The sequence below is a fragment of the Rhinolophus hipposideros genome (genome assembly GCF_964194185.1).
Source record: "Rhinolophus hipposideros genome assembly, chromosome: 13".
NCBI classification, from domain to species: domain Eukaryota; kingdom Metazoa; phylum Chordata; class Mammalia; order Chiroptera; family Rhinolophidae; genus Rhinolophus; species Rhinolophus hipposideros.
In genome coordinates, this window is record NC_138059.1 from 56,361,672 (window position 1) to 56,386,491 (window position 24,820).

A 24,820-nucleotide genomic window follows, 5' to 3' on the forward strand; every position below is an offset into this window, starting at 1 on the left:
GCTTCTATGTTGAGTGCATAGATGTTTACTAGGATTATGTCCTCTTGTCGGATTAATCCCTTTATTGTTATATAGTGCCTATCTTTATCTTTGAATATGTTCTTCATTTTAAAGTCTATTTTGTCAGATATAAGTATTGCAACTCCAGCTTTTTTTTCTCGCTTCCATTTGCATGAAATACCTTACTCCAACCCTTCACTTTCAGCCTGTGTGTGTCTTTTGATCTGAGGTGAGTCTCTTGTATACAGCACATACAAGTGTCTTGCTTTCTTATCCACACAGCCACACTATGTCTCTTGATTGGAGCATTTAATCAGTTTACATTTAAAGTGATTATTGATAGGTACATAGTTATTGCCATTTTTAAATTTGTAGTTAGATTGTTTTCATCTTACTTTGATTTACAGAAGTCCTTTTAGTATTTCTTGCAATGCTGGCTGGTGGTGATAAATTCCTTTAGCTTATTCTTTTCTGGGAAGCTCTCTATCTCTCCATCAACTTTAAATGTTAGTCTTGCTGGATAAAGCAATCTATGTTGTAGGCCTTTGTTTTCCATCACTTTGAGTGTCTCCTGCCACTCCCTCTTGGCCTTCAATGTTTCTGTAGAAAAGTCATTTGATAGTCTTGTGGGAGTTCCCTTGTATGTAACCCTCTTTCTTTCTCTTGCTGCTTTTAGGATTCTCTCTTTGTCTTTAAGCTTTGCCATTTTAACTATAATGTGTCTTGGTGTGGACCTGTTTGGCTTTATCCTGGTTGGAACTCTCTGCACTTCCTGGGCATGTATGTTGGTTTCCTTCATCAGGTTAGGGAAGTTTTCGGACATTATTACTTCAAATATGTTCTTAATCCCTTGCTTCCTCTCTTCACCCTCTGGTATTCCTATGATGCGCATGTTGTTGTGCTTGATGTTATCCCAGAGGTCTCTTAAACCATCCTCATTGTTTTTTATTCTTTTTTCTTTCTGTTGTTCTGTTTGGGTGATCTCTGCTAACTTGTATTCTAAGTCGCTGATTTGATCCTCTGCTTCATCTAACCTGCTGATAATGCCTTCAAGTGAGTTCTTAATTTCAGTAATTTGTTCTTTAATTCTAACTGGTTGTTCGTTATGATTTCTACATCCTTCTTTATGTCGTCTCTAAGCTCCTTAAACATTCTTATCACCAGTGTTCTGAACTCTGTCTCTGATAGGTTGGTTACCTCTGCTTCATTTGGTTGCAGTTGTGGAGGTTTCTTCTGTTCTTTTATTTGGGACATGTTTCTTTGTTTCCCTATTCTGGCTGACTCTCTGTGTTTGCTTTGATGTATTAGGTAGATCCCCTAGAGTTCTTAGTTCTTGCTGGGTTATCTTATGTAGTATGTGTCCTTTATATTTGACTTGCACTGCTTCGTTCTTCTCCTCTGTGTGTGCTCCAAAGGTGACTCTTGTGTTGAGTATATTGTCTTCCTGGCTTTTGTGTTTTCTGTTTCATCCAGGGATCCCCTGCATCTCTGCAGCTGCAGGTGCCGGCTGCGTTTCCACCGCCGCAGGTGCTGACTGTGTTTCCCCAGCCGCAGATGTGGGCTGCGTCTCCACACCCTAAGGTGCGGACCGCATCCCCACTGCCACAGGTGTGGACTGTGTTTCCACCACCGCAGATACAGACCGCACGTTTCCACCGCTGCAGATGTGGGCCTCGTCTCCACTCCGCTCTCTTCCCTCTTCTCCTGCTCCCCAATTTTCGCACCTTCAAGTAATCCTTCCACTGGTCTCTTAATGTTCTGTGTGATGAGCAAAGAGTTTTTTGATGGGTTATATGTCCCGTTTGTGATAAGATCCGGAGGAGAACTCAAAAAGTGCCATTCCTATGACGTCACCCACCCGGCCCGCCATAGGCTCAGCTCTCACGATGCCCGGCCTCAGCGCTGAGCTGATCCACGCAGGAGTGGGAAGCAGGGGCAGGAAAGGGGAGAGAATCAAGAGGATGTTTCCAAGTAAAAACAAAGGAGGGCGAGGAGGGGAGTTAGCGGTGAGGGGCTCAGACTCAGAGGCGTGGCCCACTTCCTTTGTCTTCCTCAGAGTTTTTTCCATGAAGGAAAATATAGTTGGGAAGTAAACTTCATTTACATATCTATTTCTCTCTAGAGGTCAGTTTTCATATCAGAAAACACCATGTTGGCTTTCTACCTGCTGTTCTCTTCTTGGTTCAATCTTTTTTGTTTATTTGCACCCAAGTTTTTTGAAAATAAATATGACTTGCCTGGTCCTCCACATTCAATAACTGCTTTCTATTAATGTAGATTTATATATTATAATACTTTGTTATAAGTTACAACCATCAGGTGAGTTAGGTAGAATTGTGCAGTCAATTCAATGGAGATAGGATAGTCTTCAACAAATGGTACTAAAATAATTGGATATCCACATATAAAATATAATTTTGAGCCATAATTTAGACCACATAAAAGACTAATTTGAAACACATTATAAACTTATATGTAAAACTTAAAGCTATAAAATTTATAGAAGAAAACAAAGAAAAAATCCTGTGTGTTTGCATTAGGGAAAGATTTTTCAGATATGACATCAAAGCACACAGACACACACAGACACACACACACACACACACACATACACACACAGATAGATAAATTGGAGCACATCAAATTTAAAAATGTCTGCTCTTCAAAAAAGAAAAACGGAAAAAAAAGCCACTCACTGGGAGTAAATATTTAAAAATAAGTTTCTGATAAATAAATTATATCCAAACTTGACATCATCAAAATGGTGGCATGAGGTGAGCCTCTGTAAAGCTCCCCTGGAATTTACAATTAATCGAATAACAATAACTCCACAAAGGACTCCCTGCACAGCAGACAGGCAAGATGAAGAGGCCCACTACAAATTCACCTAAAGGTGGGAGAATCGCAGGAGCAGGGGAGGAGGGAAGAAAGAAGTGCAGAGACGGAGCCTCACGGGTGCAGGACGCAGACCTAGCTCAGTGCTCCGAGCTCACTGCATCCCAGAACTACCGCAGCTGCAGGAGAGGGAAGAACTCGGACTGCTAGGGCTCTGCTTATGGCCCACAGGGCTGAGGGGGCAGCATATAACACGGCTGAACCCAATGCTCACGGCAGAGACCTCGGAGAAAAGACTGAGGGAAGAAGGCTGAAAATGATGGTTTAAGCCCTCACTGCCAAGCAGAGAACGGAAGCCTTAGGCACTGAGACTAGCCGCCCCCACCCTACCTTCCCAGAGCTCGCCCTGCCCCCATCTGCCCGGTGCTAGAAGCGATAAAGTAGCAGTGTCAGATCAAAAGAACAGAATATTTGCTGTTCTGAGAACTGTAGATGGCAGACACAGATTCGCAGCCCAACTAGTTCTGGAAAAAGGGAGGGAGCTGTGGAAGCAGGACCGGCTGTGGTGGTGGTCGCCGCCATTGCTCTGGGCCACCTCTCACAACTCACCCTGCCTCTGGCCCCACCTATCTGGGAAGATCCCTGCAGTAGTAAACAGAACTGCTGAAACATATGGGCTCTGAATCTGGTGCAGAAAGAGCTTTGGAACTTCAAAAGCTCTCCGCATCCCCACACGGACACTGTGCCCTGTGACCCAGGTGAACTATTAACAGAGGAGAAGCCCGTCTCCCAGGGAATCCCCCCATTGTGTGAGAAGCTGGAATAGTGCAGAGAAAACATAGCACTACTGTGTGAGAGAGGAAATAAAAGGCTGCAGTCGGAGAGAAAATAAAACATTCTACCAACAAGTATTGGAAAACAAAAGAAACACCTCTTCCTATAACCTGTTGCAGAAGCCACTCCTGTAGATGTCTAGGAAGACAAATAATAAATCAGCAATTACCATGAATAACCAAGGCAACAAAACAGCTCAGAAAGAAAGTGAAAAGTCTCCAGAAAAGGAACTTAAAGATATGGAAATATGTGACTTAAATGACAGAGAATTCAAGATTGCAGTTCTGAAAAAATTCAACGAGATGCAAGAAAACACAGAAAGGCAATTTAATGAACTCAGAAACACAATCAAAGAACAACATGAGCATTTTACAAAAGAGATTAAATTTTTTTTAAAGAACCAAATGGAATTTCTGGAGATAAGAACTCTATAGAAGAAATTAAGAATGAAATAAGCAGCTTAGGTAGTTGAGTGACCAGATGGAGGAAAGAATCAGTGACATTGAAGATAGAAACCTGGAAATTACACAGATAGAAGAAAGAGACTTGAGACTTAAAAGAAATGAAAAAACTCTACAAGAACTTTCTGACTCTATCAGAAAGAGCAATATAAGAATAATGGGCATACCAGGAGGATAAGAAAGAGAGAAGGAAACAGAGAATATATTCAAACAAATTGTTGATGAGAACTTCCCAAACTTGTGGACAGAACTGGATCCTTGAATCCAAGAAGCACATAGAACACCTAATTACCTCAATCCCAACAGGCCTTCTCCAAGGCACATTGTATTGAAGCTGTCTAAAATCAACGCCGAAGGAAGAATCATCAAGGCCACCAGGGAAAAGAAGACGGTAACCTACAAAGGAAAGCCCATTAGATTATCATCAGATTTTTCAGCAGAAACTCTACAAGCCAGGAGGGAGTGGAACCAAATATTTAAACTATTGAAAGAGAGAAATTATGAGCCAAGAATAATATATCCAGCAAAGATATCCTTTAGACATAAAGGAGGAATAAAGACCTTTCCAGACATACAGAAGCTGAGGGAATTTTCTAATACACGACCTGCACTACAAGAAATACTAAAGGAGGATATTCCACCACCATCAACAGGGACATTTTGTGGCAACCAAAACATAAAAAGGTGGAGAGTAAAGGCCTGAACTGGAATATGGGAATGGAGAAAGTAAGCATGCTGAAGAAAATAGAATACTGTAAATATCAAACTTAGTTTTACATAAACTTAAGGATAACCAGTCAAAAAAAAAAATCCAAAACTGCAATATACTCTTGAATAAAAGAAGAAACAGAGGGAAACATCATAGAGTACCACCACACAGAAATAATAGACAACAACAAAAAAGGCAAAGAAACAATGGAGACAGCCTTACTAGAAAACTAAAGATAGAATGACAGGAAATCTTCACGTATCAATAATCACCCTAAATTTAAATGGACTGAACTCACCAATAAAAAGGCACAGAGTAGCAGATTGGATCAGGAAACTAAACCCAACCATATGCTGTCTCCAAGAGACACATCTCAGCTACAGGGACAAGCATAGACTCAAAGTGAAAGAGTGGAAATTGACACTCCAAGCAAATGGTACCCAGAGAAAATCAGGTATAGCCATAATGATATCAGATGAAACAAGATTCAGGGTGAAAAAGATAACAAGAGACAAAGGTGGACATTTCACAAAATGGCTATCATCAATAAATCAACAAACAACAAGTGCTGGCACGAATGTGGAGAAAAGGGAACACTTGTGCACTGTTGGTGGGATTGCAGATTGGTGCAGCCTCTATGGAAAACAGTATGGAGGTATCTCAGAAATCTGAAAATGGAACTACCCTATTATCCAGTAATTCCACTCCTAGGCATCTATCCGGAGAAATCCAAAACTCCAATTCAAAAATCTGTATGTACTCCTATGTTTATTTCAGCACTATACACAATAGCCAAGACATGGAAACAACCGAAATGCCCATTGGTACATTTATACAATGGAGTATTACGCAGCCATAAAAAAAAAAATCTTACCATATGCAACAACATGGATGGATCTAGAGAACATTATGTTAAGCGAAATAAGCCAGAAAGAGAAAGACAAGTACCATATGATCTCACTTATATGCGGAATCAAAAAAAAAGAATAAGTGAATGAACTAATCATAAACAGTTCTGGGGACAAAGAGGAAAAACTGAGGGTTGTTAGACGGGTGAAGGGGTGGGGATAACGGGAAAGGTGAGGGGATTAGAAAACAGTCGGTAACCACAAAATGGCCTCAGGTTTTTTGAAAAATAATTTGGGGAGCATAATAATGTTGTAAAGATTTTGTAGAGTATCTGATGGACACATTTCCCATTTGGGAGACCACCTCAGGGAAGATGTAAATGCTTGATCAATGTACTGTACACCTGAAACTGAACAATAATGAACACCAACTATAATTTTATATATATAATGTGATGGCTTGGTGCGATGTTGGAGGGATAGTGGAAGGGGAGATGGGGGAGGAGGGTTTCGCAGTGTGAGGGATATAAATGATGAACGTCTAAGTATTACCTTGTCTTGTGCACCTGAAAATAATAATAATAAAAAAAAACTTATTTGAAAACTTGAAAAAAAATACATTAACTGCAATAGGACTTTTACATGAATCTTTAAAAAAAAAAGATGGACATGGCATAATGGTAAAGGGGACTATACAACAAGAAGACATAACAGTCATCAATATTTATCCCTCCAATCAGGGAGCACCAAAACATACCAAGCACTACTAACAGAACTAAAGGGAGAAATTGACCAAAACACAATTACACTTGGGGACTTAAATACATCATTGACAGCTATGGATAGATCATCCAAACAGAAAATAAATAAAATATAGCCCCCCTAAATAACACATTAGATGAAATGGACATAATTGACATATATAGAGCACTTCATCCTAAAACATCAGACTATACATTCTTTTCGAGTGTACATGGAATGTTCTCAGGATAGACCATATATTGGGACATAAAATCAGCCTCAGCAAATTTAAGAAGATTGAAATCATACCAAGCATATTCTCTGATTACAAGGCTTTGAAATTAGAAATCAACTGCGAAAAGAAAGCAGGAAAAAACATAAATACATGGAGATTAAACAATATACTTTTAAAGAACGACTGGGTCAAAGAAGAAAGTAGAGGAGAGATCAAAAGATACATAGAAACAAATGACAATGAAAATACATCCTACCAAAATTTTTGGGATGCAGCGAAAGCAGTTTTAAGAGGGAGATTTATATCATTACAGGCTTATCTCAAGAAACAAGAAAAATCCCAAATAAATAACCTCATGTTACACCTTAAAGAACTAGAAAAAGAAGAACAAGTGAAACCCAAGGTCAGCAGAAGAAAGAAAATAACAAAAATCAGAGCAGAACTAAATGAAATAGAGAACAAAAAGACAATAGAAAAAAAATAATGTGACAAAGAGCTGGTTCTTTGAAAAGATTAACAAAATCGACAAACCCTTGCCTAGACTCACTAAGATAAAAAGAGAGAAGACACTAATTAACAAAATCAGAAATGAAAAAGGGGAAGTTATCACGGACACCACAGAAATACAAAGGATCATCCAAGAATACTATGAAGGACTATATGCCACCAAATTCAATAACCTAGAAGAAATGGACAAGTTCTTAAAAACATGTAGCCTTCCAAGGCTGAACCATGAAGAACTGGAAAATCTAAACAGACCGATCACCAGTAAAGAAATTGAATCAGTCATCCTAAACCTTCCCAAAGGCAAAAGTCTGGCACCAGATGGCTTCACTAGTGAATTCTACCAAACCTTCAAAGAGGATCTAATACCAATCCTGCTCAAACTCTTCCAAAAAATTGAAGAAGAGACAGTACTCCCTAACTCATTTTATGAGGCCCACATTACCCTGATATCAAAACCTGTTAAGGACAACACAAATAAAAACATTACAGACCGATATCTCTGATGAATACTGCTGCAAAAATCCTAAACAAAATTCTAGCAAATCGATTACAACAATGCATTAAAGAGATTATTCATCACGACCAAGTGGGGTTCATCCCCGGGGCACAAGGATGGTTCAACATCCGCAAATCCATCAATGTGATACGTCAGGTAAACAAAAGAAAGGACAAAAATCATATGATTATATTAACTGATGCAGAAAAAGCATTTGACAAGATACAACATCCATTTATGATTAAAACACTTAATAAAATAGGTATAGAAGGAAAATACCTTAACATAATGAAGGCCATATAGGACAAGCCCTCAGCTAATCACATAATTAATGGTGAAAAACTGAAGCCCTTAGCTCTACATTCAGGAACACGACAGGGCTGTCCCCTATCACCTCTGCTTTTCAACATAGTTTTGGAAGTCCTTGCCAGAGCAATCAGGCAAGAGAAAGAAATCAAAGGCATCCAAATTGGGAATGAAGAAGTTAAATTATCACTCTTTGCAGATGACATGATATTATATATAGAAAACCCTAAAGACTCCACCAAAAAGCCGTTAGAAACAATCAACGAGTACAGTAAAGTTGCTGGCTACAAAATCAACGTACAAAAGTCCATTGCATTCCTATATACTAACAATGAAATCTCAGGACAAGAAATACAAAAAAACAATTCCCTTTCCAATTGCAGGAAAGAGAATAAAATACGTAGGAATACACTTAACCAAGGATGTGAAGGATTTATATGCTGAAAACTATAAGACATTTTTGAAAGAAATTAAAGAAGACACAAAGAAATGGAAAGACATTCCGTGCTCATGGATTGGAAGAATCAACATAGTTAAAATGGCCATGTTACACAAAGCCATATACAGATTTAGTGCAATCACCATCAAAATCCCAATGGCAGTTTTTAAACAAATAGAATAAAAAATCATCAGATTTGTTTGGAACCTCAAAAGATCCCAAATAGCCAAAGCAATCTTAAGAAAAAAGAATAATAGTGGAGGTACGCACTGCCTCATTTTAGCTTGTACTACAGTGCTACAATAATCAAAACAGCATGGTATTGGCAGAAAAACAGACACATAGACCAATGGAATAGGATTGAGAACCCAGAAATAAAACCACATAAATATGGACAGGTAATTTTTGACAAAGAAGCTAAAAACATACAATGGAGGAAAGACAGCCTCTTCAATGAATGGTGCTGGGAGAGTTGGATCGCGACGTGAAAAAGAATGAAACTGGACTGCTATCTGTCACCATGTAGCAAAATTAATTCAAAATGGATCAGACTTAAGCATAAGACCTGATGCAATAAACTGCACAGAAGAAAACATAGGTACTAAACTTATAGACCTTGGGTTCAAAGAGCATTTTATGAATTTGACTCCAAAGGCAATGGAAGTAAAAGCGAAAATAAATAAATGGGACTATATGAAACTTAAAAGCTTCTGCACAGCAAAAGAAACCATCGACAAAATAAAGAGGCAACCAACTGAATGGGAGATTTTTGCAAACAGTGCCTCCGATAAGGGGCTAATATCCAAAATATACAAGGAACTCATACAAATCAATAACAACAAAACAAACAACCCTATTGAAAAATGGGCAGAGGACCTGAAGAGACATTTCTCCAAAGAGTACATACAAATGGCAAATAGACATGAAAAAATGCTCAACATCACTAATCATCAGAGAAATGCAAATAAAAACCACAATGAGATATCACCTCACCCCAGTCAGAATGGCTATCATCAACAAGACAAATAGTAACAAGTGTTGGAGAAGCTGTGGAGAAAAAGGAACACTCATACACAGTTGGTGGGAATGCAGACTGGTGCAGCCGTTATGGAAGGCAGTGTAGAGGTTCCTCAAAAAATTACGAATAGAATTACCATATGACCCAGCAATCCCTCTCCTGTGTATCTACCAAAAAATTTTGAAAACATTTATCCATAAAGACACGTGTGCTTCAATGTTCATTGCAGCTTTGTTTACGGTGGCCAAGACATGGAAACAACCAAAATGTCCTTTGATAGATGAATGGATAAAGAAGTTGTGGTATATATACACAATGGAATACTATTAGGCAGTAAGAAAAGATGATATAGGAACATTTGTGACAACATGGATGGATCTTGAGATTATAATGCTAAGCGAAATAAGTCAGACAGAAAAAGCAGAGAACCCTATGATTTCACTGATATGTGGTATATAAACCACCAACAACAAAAGAACAAGACAAACAAATGAGAAACAAAAACTCATAGACACAGACAGTAATTTAGTGGTTACCAGAGGGTAAGGGGGTGGGGGGTGGGAGATGAGGGTAAGGGGGATCAAATATATGGTGATGGAAGGAGAACTGACTCTGGGTGTGAACACACAATGGGATTTATAGATGATGTAATACAGAATTGTACACCTGAAATCTATGTAAATTTACTAACAATTGTCACCCCAATAAATTTAATTAAAAAAAGAAGTTAAACATATACTTACCATATGATCCAGCCATTCTATACCTTAGTATTTGCCCATGAGGAATGAATGAATATTCCCACACAAAGACTTTTATGAGAAAGTTCATAGCAATGTTATTCTAAGAGCCATGTTCTAGAAACAACCCAAATGTCTATCAACAGGTGAATGAATAAAAATTGTGGTTTATCCACACAACAGAATATTATTCAACCATAAAAAGGATGGACCATTGACAACAACATAATTATAGTGAATGAAAGCAGCCATACTAAAAGGATGTACACGGTATCATTCCATGTGTGTAAAGTTCTAATAAACACGAATAAATGTACAGTCACAGAAAGCAGAACAGTGGTTACCTGGGGATGGGGGAGGCTAGGATGGAGGACTAAAGAAATGGCAGGGGTCATGGAGAAAGATATATTCATTATCTTGGTGTTGGTGATAGTTTGAAGAGTAGATACATATGTCCAAACATCAAACTGTATACTTTAAATATGAGCGGTTTGTCTTATGCCAATTATACCTCAATATAACTGATAGAAAAAGTGAGATGTGTATTGCCAACAATCATTACATGAAGAGAGTTAAAACACTTGTTTTAAATCATGAAGTGTTGCCTTACAGCTGCCAAATCGTTTTTTTCCCTTGCACTCTTCCCAGCATTTCACAAGGGAGTGCCTCAGCAAACTGAGGCCGATGGAGAGATATCAGTCCCTCCCCTTCAATGGATTCCTTGGAGTTGTGCATGTGTGTGAAGGCAAAGTACAAGCTGGAACACAATGGGAACTTTCGGAAAGACAGCCAGCAGGCTACTAGCACACAGATCTTGAGATTAACAATCTTTTACCTCTTTAGAAGTTTACCAATAAAAACTAAGCATTGGCCCAATTCGGAGCCCAGTCTTTGAGGCTGGAGTCCCTTGGGCCCGCTGGCACTCTATTCATGGCTACTGTCTTTTCTTAGCTGTGCGCTGTCCTTCTCCCTTCCCACAACCCTCTTCGTGTGGGATGCGGCAATGAAGGATGAATGAGAGTTTGCCAGGTGAATTGGGTTGGAGTTAGGTGGGCAGGAGTGGGTTTGAATATTCTAAGGAAAGAAAGTATAGTGCTTTCTGGGCTGGTGCATAAGGTGGTGAGTGCCAGGAGCAGTAGGGAGAGGATGGACACGAAGGCAGGAGCCAAGGTGGATGCCAGGCTAACTTGTTTGAACTTTGATTAAGCAGAAAAGGAACCACTGAAGGGATTGAAGCAGAGGTGTGAAATGGCCATATGCAAAGTTTAGGAATATATTAATAAGTCTAGCTGCTGTGTCAGAGAAAACAGATTTGAGAGGTGTGTGTGTGTGTGTGTGTGTGTGTGTGTGAGAGAGAGAGAGAGAGAGAGAGAGAGAGAGAGAGAGAGAGAGAGAGAGAGAGAGAGAGAGAGAGACTGGGAGATAAGAGATGGAAAAATACTGGAGTACTGGGGTGAGGGGAGAACCACACAAAGCTGATTGCAGTAGCCTGAGTGAGGGGGAGGAGAGGTCTGAGCAGTAGTAATGCAGTAAGACAGGAGGGAACAGACATGAATGAGGTTACCTAGCTAGAACTGATGGGACCGTTGATAACTGATAGCCATTTGGGTTGGGGAGCTGAGGGAAAAAGAAGAGTCTGGATGACTTGTGGCTCTGGTGAATGAAGACAGTAACCAAAACAATTAAAGGAGGGTAAGCAGGTATCTGGAATCCTACGATTTGGGGTGCATTTGAGACTTGCAGGTATAAATATTCAGTAGATGGCTGTATTCAAGAATATAAAAGTCAGGAAAGGTTGGTGTGAGATAAATCATGAGAAATGCAGGGCACAAAGCGAAAAGCAATGGCAGAGTGATGGAATTACCAGTTTCAGAAATATAGTGGAGCCACTGTACAGCTTCCACTCACTTCCTCCTACCCCAGGATTTAGGCTGTGGAACTTTACAGTGGAAAGGGAGATCTATCCTCTTTATCTCTTCTTTCCTCTTTTTCTTCTTCCATTCCTAGACTGACATTCTGGGTAGTCAGATCTCGGAAGTCTATCCTAGATTGGGTGAGAACTGGTGGGGATGGGGAAATGGATCAAAGAGTAAAGACCAGAGTTAAGGAGATGCTTAAACTGCCATGTGTGAAAGGGAAGTACACAGGGGTTGGTCAAAGTTGGCAGGTGTCCCCCTAAAGTTTGCAGGGATCTAACAGCAGACGGGATACAGGTACCCACTTGGATTATTATTGTAGGAAAGGATACAGTCTCTTTAGCTCACTGTTTCCTTCCTGATACAGAAAATAGGCACCCAACCATTTGTGTTTTTAGATTTTTGTTGTTAATCACTATGGAGAGCTAACAAAGGATAAAAAAATAAAAATCATGATGATACCAAAGTTACCAACTCCTACAGATGTTTATGTACTGGTCTTATCCTACTCTTGTATGAGCTTGTATTTGGATACCAATCCGTTTCTCTTACTTTCCTTTATTTCCAAAAATGAAGCTCACAGACCTCCTCTTTCTGAGTGTACCTTCCTACCCTCCTTAAACATGCCTTACTTTCCAGAAGACTCAGAGATTAAAACAATATATGCCCACATTTGTCTTGCCTAGAGGAAACTAATTAGACTCCTAAATACCCTTTGGCTGGGTGACAGGCACCCAGGACGTTTCTTCAGAGCCGAAACACAGATTATTACCTATTTCTATTTTTTAAAATTCTACACCGATCATTTAACATTTGCATTACAAAGAAACATTTATATACATTCATCATCTGCACTCATAATTGGAATAAAACTGCCCGTCTAACTTTATATTGTTTGTTCCACTGCAGATGATAAATATTCGACTATACTATTAAATAATTGGACCATATAATTCTAGTGGCTACAAAGCATTGCACTGATTTACTAAAAATTTCACTACCTCTTCTACTCTTGGATATTTAACTTGGTTCCAATGATTCAGTCTTATGGAGAATACGTCAGGGAAGTCTTTGTATACCTTGGTATCCATTTCAGATTACAAATTTTAGTTATGTACCTAGAAGTGGGATTTCTTAATCAAATAGTTAAATATCATTTTTAAAAATGTATAAAATTGCTGTCCGAAGAGTTATATCAATGTAAGAGAGTTTCTGACCAAATCACTCTTGCCTTCTTCAAATCCTGGCTGGCTTTCTATACATTGCCAAGACCTTTTATCTCCCCATCTTAAAGGTCTCATCCTTTTTAGTACTTTTTTTGAAAAAGTTGCAAAGTGGTATTAAGAATTTTTGTATACCCTTTACCCAGCTTCTCCAAATTACATAAACTTAAACAGTTTCCAAAATAGGAAATTAACATTAATACAGCAGTACTACCTCATCTAAAGACATCATTCAAATGTTTCAAATCATCTGACTAATGTCCTTTTTCTGGTCCAGGATCTCACATCACATTAGTATCCATTTCTCTTTATTGGTCTCCAATCTGGGAAAGACTGGAGCTCTGTCTTTGTTCTTTATGACCTTGACATTTTAAAATTGTACTGGCGAGATATTTTGCAAAATGTTCTTTAATTTGAGTTTGTATGACATTTCCTTATGATCAAAATCAGGGTATGTATTTTTAGCAGGAATACCATAGATGTGATATTGTTCCTTTCTCAATACATCTTATCAGAAGATACGTGATATTGAGGTATTTCACTAGAGGCAATGTTAACTTTGACCATTTATTTAAGATCTGTCTGCCCGATTTCTCCACTAAATACTTACTATTCTACACTTTGTAATTGATAAAAACCTTGTGAGAAGATACTTTGACATCTCATCTTTCTAGATTTTCAATTTTGTGTGTGGTTTATTATATATACACTACATTAGTACAATGGTGATGTATATCGTGTTTCCCCGAAAATAAGACCTAGCTGGACCATCAGCTCTAACCTAATGCATCTTTTGGAGCAAAAACTAATATGAGACCCGGTCTTATTTTACTATAATATAAGACAATGTCTTACATTATAATATAATATGATATGATATGATATGATATGATATGATATGATATAATATGATACCAGCTCTTATATTAATTTTTGTTCCAAAAGAAGCATTAGAGATGATTGTCCAGCTAGGTCTTATTTTTGGGGAAACAGAGTATTACATAAATAACTTATCTACATACACATACACTGAGGGTGAATCCTCAAATACTTTTTACTGATAGGGTAACTTGACCAAGAATATTTTGGAAACTACTATTCTAGACCCATTTAAGTTTCTTCCTAACTCTTAAAACAGGACTTCTCCATTGTGTCTCACAGAAAACATTCTATGGCTGACTCTATCCTGTTATGATTTTCCATCTTCTATTTCTCTACATTTTATACTGTGTTGGAACTGTACATATTTGCAACAGTTTGCTTTATTTGTTTGCTACCATGCTTCTGTGTCATATAAACTTATTGAGATTTTTAAGGTAGTCAGGTCCTACCTTATTTATGTTATATATGTCATATTATATATGTTATATTTTTTATTAGGCTTTGTCCTCTGAAGGTATTACTGTACTTGGTTTATTTCAGTAGCTTCCATAACATGAACATAATGCCATGCACATAAAAGACTCTCAATTAGGCTTTGTTTATTGACTAAGTGAGAGGATAAACATCTGGTACAATGTTTGCAGAGAGAGGAAACACAATTGCTTTGGTTCAATAACTGTGGCAGACACTCTTGGGTGGCTAACCAAGTCACCATTTCCAACTTCTTTCTAGCCAACTTCCAGTTAGTGTTGGACACATGACGTAGTTGTAGCTAATGAAAGAGAAGGGGAAGTTGGACGTGCTGTTCTGGGAAAAGCATTTGTTTTTTCCTGTAGCCACTGACATGGTGCTTTTCTCCTGCTCTTTGCCTTGAATGTCGAGGTGATGGCTGGGCTACAGCAGTCGTCATATGGCCATGAAGGATAAATACGACAAAAGCAAAACCAAGACGTACCAATTTTCGAACATCTTTCTATGTAAGAAAATAAACTAAAAGAAAAGAAAATAAACTCGTATTGGAGTAAGCCGTTGTAGCAGGATTTCCTTCTACCCATTTAGGTAAAGTGTCCCTGACTTACCCTCCAATAGATGAGAGAAACAAGAGTTGCTCTTTAATTTATTCAGAGACAAGGGGGGATTTCAGTATCATTTTTTTGTCACGGGAGAAATGACTTGAAATACTTGAGTTAGAAGAAATAGAAATTCCCATGATACGGTGCTGCTTTAGAAGCTGTCTGGCGTTGGGAATACCATAAACAATATAAAGGAATCCCATTTGTGGGCTATGCCAATGTGATGGCCAGAGATGAGGATAGTGACACATATCACCATAAAGACTTTGAAGGCTGGCAGAAGGCCCAGTTCATAATGGGACAAGAACACATGGGAATTAGGGAAAGATAACACAGCGCACAGGTCAGAAACAGCAGTATTGTAAGGAAAAAGGGGGAAACCTGCAGGGACCACTGGAAATGTTATGAGATGGCGCATTGTGGAAAGCTCAGGGCATGTGGTGTCCAAAACCTGGGTAGAATTCAAACCTACATAGTAGCTAAACAAGCTGGCCAATTCATGTCCTTTCTGAAGCCCCATTTCTTCCCCATGTGATAATAATGAGGGATTTTACTACCTTTTGTGAGGTATATACTTCAAGAGAGATATGAAACAATTACTCAAATGGGGAACATTGGAATATAGAAAACAAAGGCATTTGTTGATACCAAATTGAAATCCAACCCTAGGGCTATTTTGTGCTACATGTTCTACATAAATGTGGAAGAGAATTCTTTAAGGTTTATTTTCCGTTTGACTGAAGTTCAACCAGTGGAAGAGATGGTTTCTAATACAAGAGCATGTCTCAAGTGTGTCTCCAGTCTCACGGTGTTTCGTGTGCTTGGGTTTCAACGGTGTACAATAACACCCTCTGGCTTTTTGCTCGGTTTCAGAGGCAATGATAGGAAAGTTCAGTTCAAATAATCTTAGCACTTTAAACCCCTAATAGTTTTCAAGCCAATAGTAGTTGATGAATGTTACATTTTGGTCTTTTCACCTGTTTCAATTGGGGAACGTTCTGTAAAATGCTATTTTTGATTCCAGCGTTTTCACTAGTAGGGGTTACTACTCAAAGCCAAACCTATTCAGCCAACAGCACTAAAAATACTCTTGGTTTCTGCCAGTCAATTTTCTTCTATTTTCACAATTAGTGGCTCTGCCTGGAAACTGCCTGCCAGCATGCAAATCTCGTCCAAGGGCTGATGGAAATTTGAGAATGTGCTAAGCTGTGTAAGGTTTAAGAGCAACATTATTCATTCGCTATTTGAAATATTTAAACAAATGTAAATCAAAAAAAAGATGAAATCTCATTATAAGAAATGAATGGCTGCTTTCCACTCTTTCTACACTACAGCCCTGACACCCATTTACATACCATTTGTAATATTAATATTATTGTAGTGAAATAAATCACATCCTTCACTTTTACATTTTTAATTACATTTTACTGCATTTGTTCTTTTGTTTATAGTTAACTAATAAAATATTTATTACATCTTACATATATGATGGCGTTTCTGTATTTTAATCAGATTTTACACATAATCTTTTCTCCCTCTTTTAGTATCTTTTTTATGACCCTACACACCACAGGATGTTGTTTTGTGGAAAACCTCATTATTTTTTAATGCATGGCTATTTATTAATGTATTGTGTATATAACACACTATGCATTTCTTTGAATTGATGAATACATTTACATCCACTTGAGAATAAAAATTCCCTTAAGGGCTAATCTCACATTTCTCTCACTGTGCTGCCAGAAGCCTATACTGATTATTTTTCTTGTTTTGTTGAGGAGTGGCGAGTGAAAAGGAAATAAGAAGACACAGAAAAAAGGGAGAGACAATGAGCAGTATTTTTAAATTTCATTTTCTGAGAAACGTATCTCCTGTGGTAAAAAATTAATGCCTCATTGCAAAACGGAATTTTCAGAGCATGAAAATTAATTTACCCTTTGCAAAATCTTATGTTTGATATGCATTTTTGTTGAGTGCTTGACCTGCTGTTTCTCAAGTTGTTTTCCATTGTAGTTGTTGAATTACCTCCTCTACTGCTCCACAATGTTTCACTTAGAGAATTAGATATTAATTGAATGATGTGAAGAACACAGTTAACTACAATAGCAGGTACCACTGAATGTAATTTTACGACTATAAAAAACAAAGACTTTTTCTCATTTAAAACCCTGCCCAACCAGGAGCCCAACTCCCCATAAGTCAGAGAGTCTTCTGCAGACCGCAGAGTAAGCAAGAGGAAAACAAAGTCTCTCTCCCAGGTTAATTTATCCACTATTTGCATTATTTGAGAATTTTTCTGGGACTTGCTGGGGGGTGGGCCCTGGCCATGCATCTTCCTAGGCATTCTCCTCCATGACCTTGGCAATATTTTAGGGACACTTGTCCAGGTTCTTTTAGGAATAGCACAGAATGACGTTTAGCATAAATGTGTGGGAAGACAATGACCTTAGCAGATTTATTCTTTGTTCTAGTCACCAGCTCTAGGTGGAGAACTGGTGAAAGGAGGGGAGCACACTCAGTATAGTTTTTTTACTTCCTTCGTTTCTTAGAGTCGTTATCGATGCCACAGAGAAAAAACATAGAGAAAGAAAAATATCCCACAATTATTTTCTCTCTCCACCTCCCTTATGCAGTTTTGCCTGACACCCTCAATGAACTGCACACTCACAGAACTTTGGATGTATTTCCACAACTCTCTACATTTTAAACGCTGCTCTGTTTCCAAGAAATATATTTAATTTTCATATGGTATGAAGAAGGTGCTGAGCAGGAAATTTATTGTGACCTCCAATTTCAGTAAGTAAATATGTCAATTGTGACTGTGTATTCAGAAAATAAAAATATGAAATGTTTTCTAAGACAGAACATACCAGGTGAGGCACCACTGGCTAGTCACAGACGGACATGGGTACACTCACCAAGCTCTTGTTTTCTAAACCAGGTAGACCTCCATGCCTGCGCTTCCATGCAGGCTGTATGCGAATTAGGGACACTTCCTTACAACCTGTGGGAGATATTCTAGGGGCTTTCAGGTATCAGTGTCTTCCCAGGTGTTGTGCTCACATGTCTCTGGCTTAAGGATGCTCTCAGAGGTCTAAATGGGTAAAACACTTGTCACCTATATGCTATCCTAGGATCTAAGCAATGGTGTGTGGGTGGGGGGGGGCAGGAGGGGATAGTTTTTGTTTTATATTTTTACTTTTAATGAATGACTAAGAACATATTTAAGGGTAAATATCCAGAGTTTTCTCAAAGAATTAAGGAGACAAGGCTGCATTATTATTCATTTGCTGTTCAGAGTCACTTAGATTCTCAGAAGTACAGTTTCCTCATACTAAAATGGTACCAGTAACAATAAAGCCTTCACAGATGTGAACTATCAGTAATGCTTCTGAGACTTTACCTTGTTACTAAACATTTTCTTCTCTTCTTTGTTCTTTCCATTTTCTCTCTCCTTTGCCATAATCAATATGCTCTAGTCTCCTACAAAAAATGGCATTGTGACTCAGCTTCTGCCATCTCTCCCTTTCCTTTCATGAAATCTCTCAAATGTTTTTTTTTCCCTTTTTTAAATTTTTTATTTATTGGGGTGACAATTGTTAGTAAAATTACATAGATTTCAGGTGTCTCAAATGTTTTTGGAGAAGAGCCAAGCTATTATTCTCACCTGCCCTTCACCTCTGTTAACCTCATTGGCCGAGAGTACCTACTACTAGTTCTTAGAACAAAACAGGCCTTCAGTAAGTATTTATTTCTCCCTGTATCTTTTTTCTTTTCTGTATTCCAGATATTAATTTTGTTAAAGACATTATTTTTTAGGATAGTTTTAGGTCCACAGCAAAATTGAGAGACATGTACGGAGATTTCCCATAGACCTTCTACCTCACACATGCATATCCTCTCCCATTATCAACACCCCCCATCATAGTGGTACATTTGTTACAATTGAAGAACCTACATTGACACAGCACAATCACCCAGGGTCCATAATTTACCATAGGAGTCACACTTGGTGTTTTATATTTCATGGGTTTGGACAGGTGTATACTGACTACATCCACCCTTTGAGTACCATACAGTGTAGTTTCATTGCACTAAAAATCCTGTGTTCCACTTATTCATCTCCTTCCCACCAATCCCTGGCAACCACTGATCATTTCATTGTCTTTATAGTTTTGCCTTTTCCAGGATGTCATATAGTTTAAATCATTCACTGCGTGGCCTTTTCAGACTGGTTTCTTTCACTTAGTAATATGCATTTAAGGTTCCTCCATGTCTTTTCATGGCTTGATAGTTCATTTCTTTTCAGTGCTGAATAATATTTCATTGTCTGGATGTACCACAGTTCCCTACCTACTGAAGGACATCTTGGTTGCTATCAAGTTTGGCAATTATGAATAAAGCTCCTCTAAATAGCTGTGTGCAAGATTGTGTGTGGACATAAGTTTTTAACTCCTTTGGGTTAATACCAATGAACATGATTGTTGGATGGTACAAAAATTAACTTTAATTTTCTAATTCAGTGGTGCTTTCTTAGTATAGTCCATACTTAATCCTGCAGCATTGCCAACATTGGCTGACCCGTCTTTTTTTTTTAATTTTTATTAAATTTATTGGGGTGACATTGGTTAGTAAAATTATATAGGTTTCAAGTATAAATTTCTATAATACATCATCTACATATTGCATTGTGTGTTCACCACCCAGAGTCAGTTCTCCTTCCATCACCATATATCTGACCTCCTTTTCTCTCTTCTACCATCCCCTATCCCCCCTTACCCTCTGGTAACCACTGTGTCTATGATTGTCTGTGTCTGTGGTTTTTGTTTGTCTTGTTCATTTGTTGCTTTCAGTTTTATATGCCATATGTGAGTGAAGTCATATGGTTCTTGACTTTTTCTGTCTGACTTATTTTGCTTAACATGATAATCTCAAGATCCATCCATGTTGTCGCAAATGGCAGTATTTCATTTTTTTCTTATAGCTGAGTAATATTCCATTGTATATATGTACCATATTTTCTTTATCCAATCATCTATCAAAAGACACTTTGGTTGTTTCCATGTCTTGTCCACCATAAATACTGCTTTAATGAACATCAGAGTACATATATCTTATGGATAATGTTTTCAGATTTTTGGGGGTAGATACCCAGAAGAGGGATTGCTGGGTCATATGGCAATTCTATTCTTAATTTTTTGAGGAAACTCCATACTGTTTTCCATAGTGTCTGTACCAATTTACATTCCCACCAGCAGTGTATGAGGGTCACTTTTTCTCTACAACCTCTCCAACACTTGTTATTTCTTGTCTTGTTAACAGCTATTCTAACAGGTATGAGGTGCTAACTCATTGGGTTTTTGATTTGCATTTCCCTAAGAGCTAGTGAAGTTGATCAGTTTTTCATATATCTGTTGGCCATTTGTATGTCTTTTTAGGAGAAGTGTTTGTTCAGGTCCTCTGCCCATTTTTAAATTAGATTGTTTGTTTCTTTTGTTGTTGAGTTGTACGAGTTCTTTACATATTTTTGGTATTAGCCCCTTATTGGAGGTCCTGTTTGCAAATACCTTCTCCCATTCTGTTGCTTGCCTCTTTGTTTTGTTGATGCTTTCTTTTGCTTCAATAAATGATGCTGGGAAAATTGAAAAGCCATGTAAAAAGAATGAAGCTAGACTGTTGTCTGTCACCATGTACCAAAATTAACTCAAAATGGATCAAAGACCTAAACTTAAGACCTGAAACAATAAACTGCATAGAAGAAAGCATAGGTGCTAAACTTATGGACCTTGGATTCAGACATGATTTTTATAAATTTGATTTCAAAAGCAAGGGAAATAAAAGCAAAAATAAATGAGTGGGACTATATCAAACTAAAAAGCTTCTACATTGGCCCACCTACTTTATACCCTGTTCTGTAGGTCCTTAAGTTGTGGATCACTCTTCCTTCTCTTTTTGTGCAGAGTGAAACAGCACCTTCTCATAGAAGTTGCTTCTTCCCACAAGGACAGAGTAGAGATCCCACATTATATCCTCACAGACTACACATTCTTTCCCTGCAACACTCTGTTAATAATTTATAAATACATATTATTGGTATTTTTGTTTAATGTTTCTTTGGTTTTCCACGGATCATGTTTTGTGGGTGGTGGTGTTTTTCACTACTGGGAAGGTAGCCTGAACTAACCGTCTCACCACCCATTCAGCTGCTGTATCCTCATGGTTTTAAAACAGACGGTATCATTCTTGACACTTACAGTTACTGGTACATAAAAGGTGCCCAATGAATGAATGAACGAATGAATTGCCTACATACCTTGTAGTATTTACATGCTTTTAAGAATTAATATTTTGATTCTTTTCATTTTTCACTGGGACTGTGGAAAGATTCCCTGAAGCTTTTTAATCTCTCACAGGCAGCCCATTATGTATATTGCCACCTGAATATGTGCTTAAAGAAAAGTTAGATCATGTAATTGTCCTGCTATTTAAGTGTCATCCCATTACTTTCAGACTAAAGCCTCTACTAATAAATATATACTACTTACTTCTGCGTTCCTCCAAATCCGGCTCCTGCTACCTTTCCAGGCTCTTCAGTCAGAAGACATGGCCAGGCCACACCCCTCTGGCTATCACAGCACGTGACTCAGAGCCTCTGTCCATCTGTTCATACTCTTTCTCCATCAAGAGACTTCCCCTCGCCCCCCATCTCCTCTCACCCTTTGACATGCTTTTGGACTTTTCCCTCAGCCCCCTGCTGCGACAATACTTTTGTAGACTTCTAGTATTTCGTGTTTATTTGATACGTCTTTTTTTCTGGCCAGTGCTATATAATTGGTGTCCACCACCAGAGAGTAATTGCCATGAAGTTATGGACCAGCCCCTTTAGTCTGGTCCCATTGTCTTTGATACAGAGTATTAGGGGTATTCAAAGCTGTTGAATTATTAATAAACCCAGTAACACCTGCTTCAAACTTTCTAATGTTATGTATTCTGGTAGAGAGTATTCTTAATAGAGACATTTGGACTGTTTCCAAGTGCCTCTGCACAGGTGGAGCAGATAACAGTTCAGTCAAGTGTGTTATTTGACATCATGTAAATTCATACTGTGTTCAATTCAGTGAATGGATTTTTGTGTTTAGAAAGTACCTAGAACCTGACTAGTACTCACATAACTACTGCAACTGAGGGGGAAAACATATTTTTATTGGAAAAGAGAATAATTGCATGGGTAAAATATAAGGAATCCAATTCCAAAGTAGAATGTGGCAGCAGAAGCGATTTGTTTAAAGGTTCCTGTGCCATTAGTACCTGTGGCCAACCCTGTAGTTCTTTGTCCCCAGGCGAACCATCAACAATGGTTTACAGATAGATTTTATGAACAAAGCTCTTTGTGATCATGGAGATGAGTTTTACAGAAAGTAAGCCTTATTTGGTGATACCGCATTTTTCGTCACTTTTCAAAATGTGTGAGAGGACTCTATTTATGTAAAATTATCACAAGCAGACTAAAACTAAATAATTTAATAAACTAGGTTCTTTTGTGTAACTCATACCTTTGCACTTTTAGACATTCACAACTGATTATTATGCTTGATTACATCAATTTTACTGAGTATTTTTGGATTCGTGTAGATATTAAAGACTAGCATTCATTCATTATTTATATTCGTCTTTAATACAATCTTTGTTCTCTCTTCCTTATTGGTTAGGTGGGTTTCAGAAGGATCTTGCTACTAAGAATGGATAGAAGTTCCAGAATTTCTGCTTCCCTTCCATTCTCTTTACCAGCTCATTCATTTGTCAAAATATGAGTGTTAAGAACATCAAGCTTCAAAACTGTGCCATTGGTAGTGAAGAAATATTAAAAGTAAGAAAGGACAAACTAATTTCACTTTATTCCTAGCAATTTTAATTTTAGGACATGATGAGTTAACTAGATGTCGATACAGTCTTTAAAAAATATGCTTTGAATGATATATGCACATGGTGACCAAATTAAGACACGTGATTTCATGACAAAAATTGAAAATCAAAATATGCACCAACAGAAATTATATAATCAATTATTTTTACTCTTTCACCTTAAGAGCCATTTGAATTGTTTTTTCCCCATAGTTGTCTGACAAGTGAATAAATGTATCAACCCTTGGAAGGAAGAGATAACACTGTGCCTCTACTCTCATCCTTCATTGGCAAATTTCATGAACAGAACAAAATATTATTTATCTTATTTGTATTAATATATTGTATGCGCTGCAGAATGAAAAGTCACTGATAGCTCAGCAGGAATAACTTTGCCTTTCTCTATTCAGGTAGGCGTGTCACTTGAGAAAATAAATAAAATCAAGATTATTCTGTTTTGAAATTTTGAAACTTTTGGGTAAGTGATGTATCAGTGTATGGGAGAATTTCAAGTGGTGTCAAGTTTTTCCTTCTAGCAACTATGGAAGTAAAAGACCTATAAATTGTACTTGGAGTACAAATTCATAGTACCAGTTAATACCTGGTGCTATTAATTTTGTTCTGTACTTGTTTAAATATCCTTAATATAAATCATATATTTTAAATGTTTTATATTAATTAAACTTAATATTTATTATATGTATTAAAATTATATATCTTAAACTTAATTATATATTATATTGTAATATAATATATAATGCAATATATAATGTGTAATTAAAATATTAAATATATACATTTTAATATATATTTTAATAATATGTAACATACCATTAATAATAAACATTAAGTTTAAGTATTATACAAAGCAAAGATACATAATCACATATACAAATATATGTACATAATGTTTATAAATATACTATATATTTTATACACTAACCATTAATGTAACACTAAGATGGTTCACTGAGTGTATAATAAAAGAAGCAAGATAAAAATCATTTAAATGTTAAAAACACTATGGAATTAATTTATTCATGTATTTTTATTTAAGTGGTAATAACTAGTGATGACCCACGTGGTATCCTGTTTATATCATTAACTCAGCCCTGATTGCCGCCAATGGGCCAAGTTATTACAGGAAGGTGGGTGGGATTGGGGGTTAAATGAAGACTTAACTCTCCAGGGGTTCACGGTTAACTATTGTACAAGGTTCAATGGTAGCATATTGAAGTTATCTGTCATTCACCATTTTGAAGTAGCAACAATAAAGTGGACAGTTTACTTGACCCAGGTTGTCCATCTCTTCACCCACTGTGCTATTAATAAACCTTACAAAACTAATTTTGAGAATACTCCTAAATATGTTTTCAGAATCGTATGAAACATTGATTTATAACTAAATGTGGGTAAGGAAGAAGGTATGAAGTATTTCAGGAATGCTGCTCTTAAAAGCTCATTCACAAACTTAAAGAGTGTGTATATAAATGTGTATATATGTATATGTATATATATAAAATGTAAATATAAAATATAAAATAAATCACTTATAAGAAACAGAACTCAAAAGATGGTCATCTATATTTAATTACATTCTACAATCAAGCATAATTTCCTCCAAGAAACTCCATACTCTTGTGATCCTCCTTCAA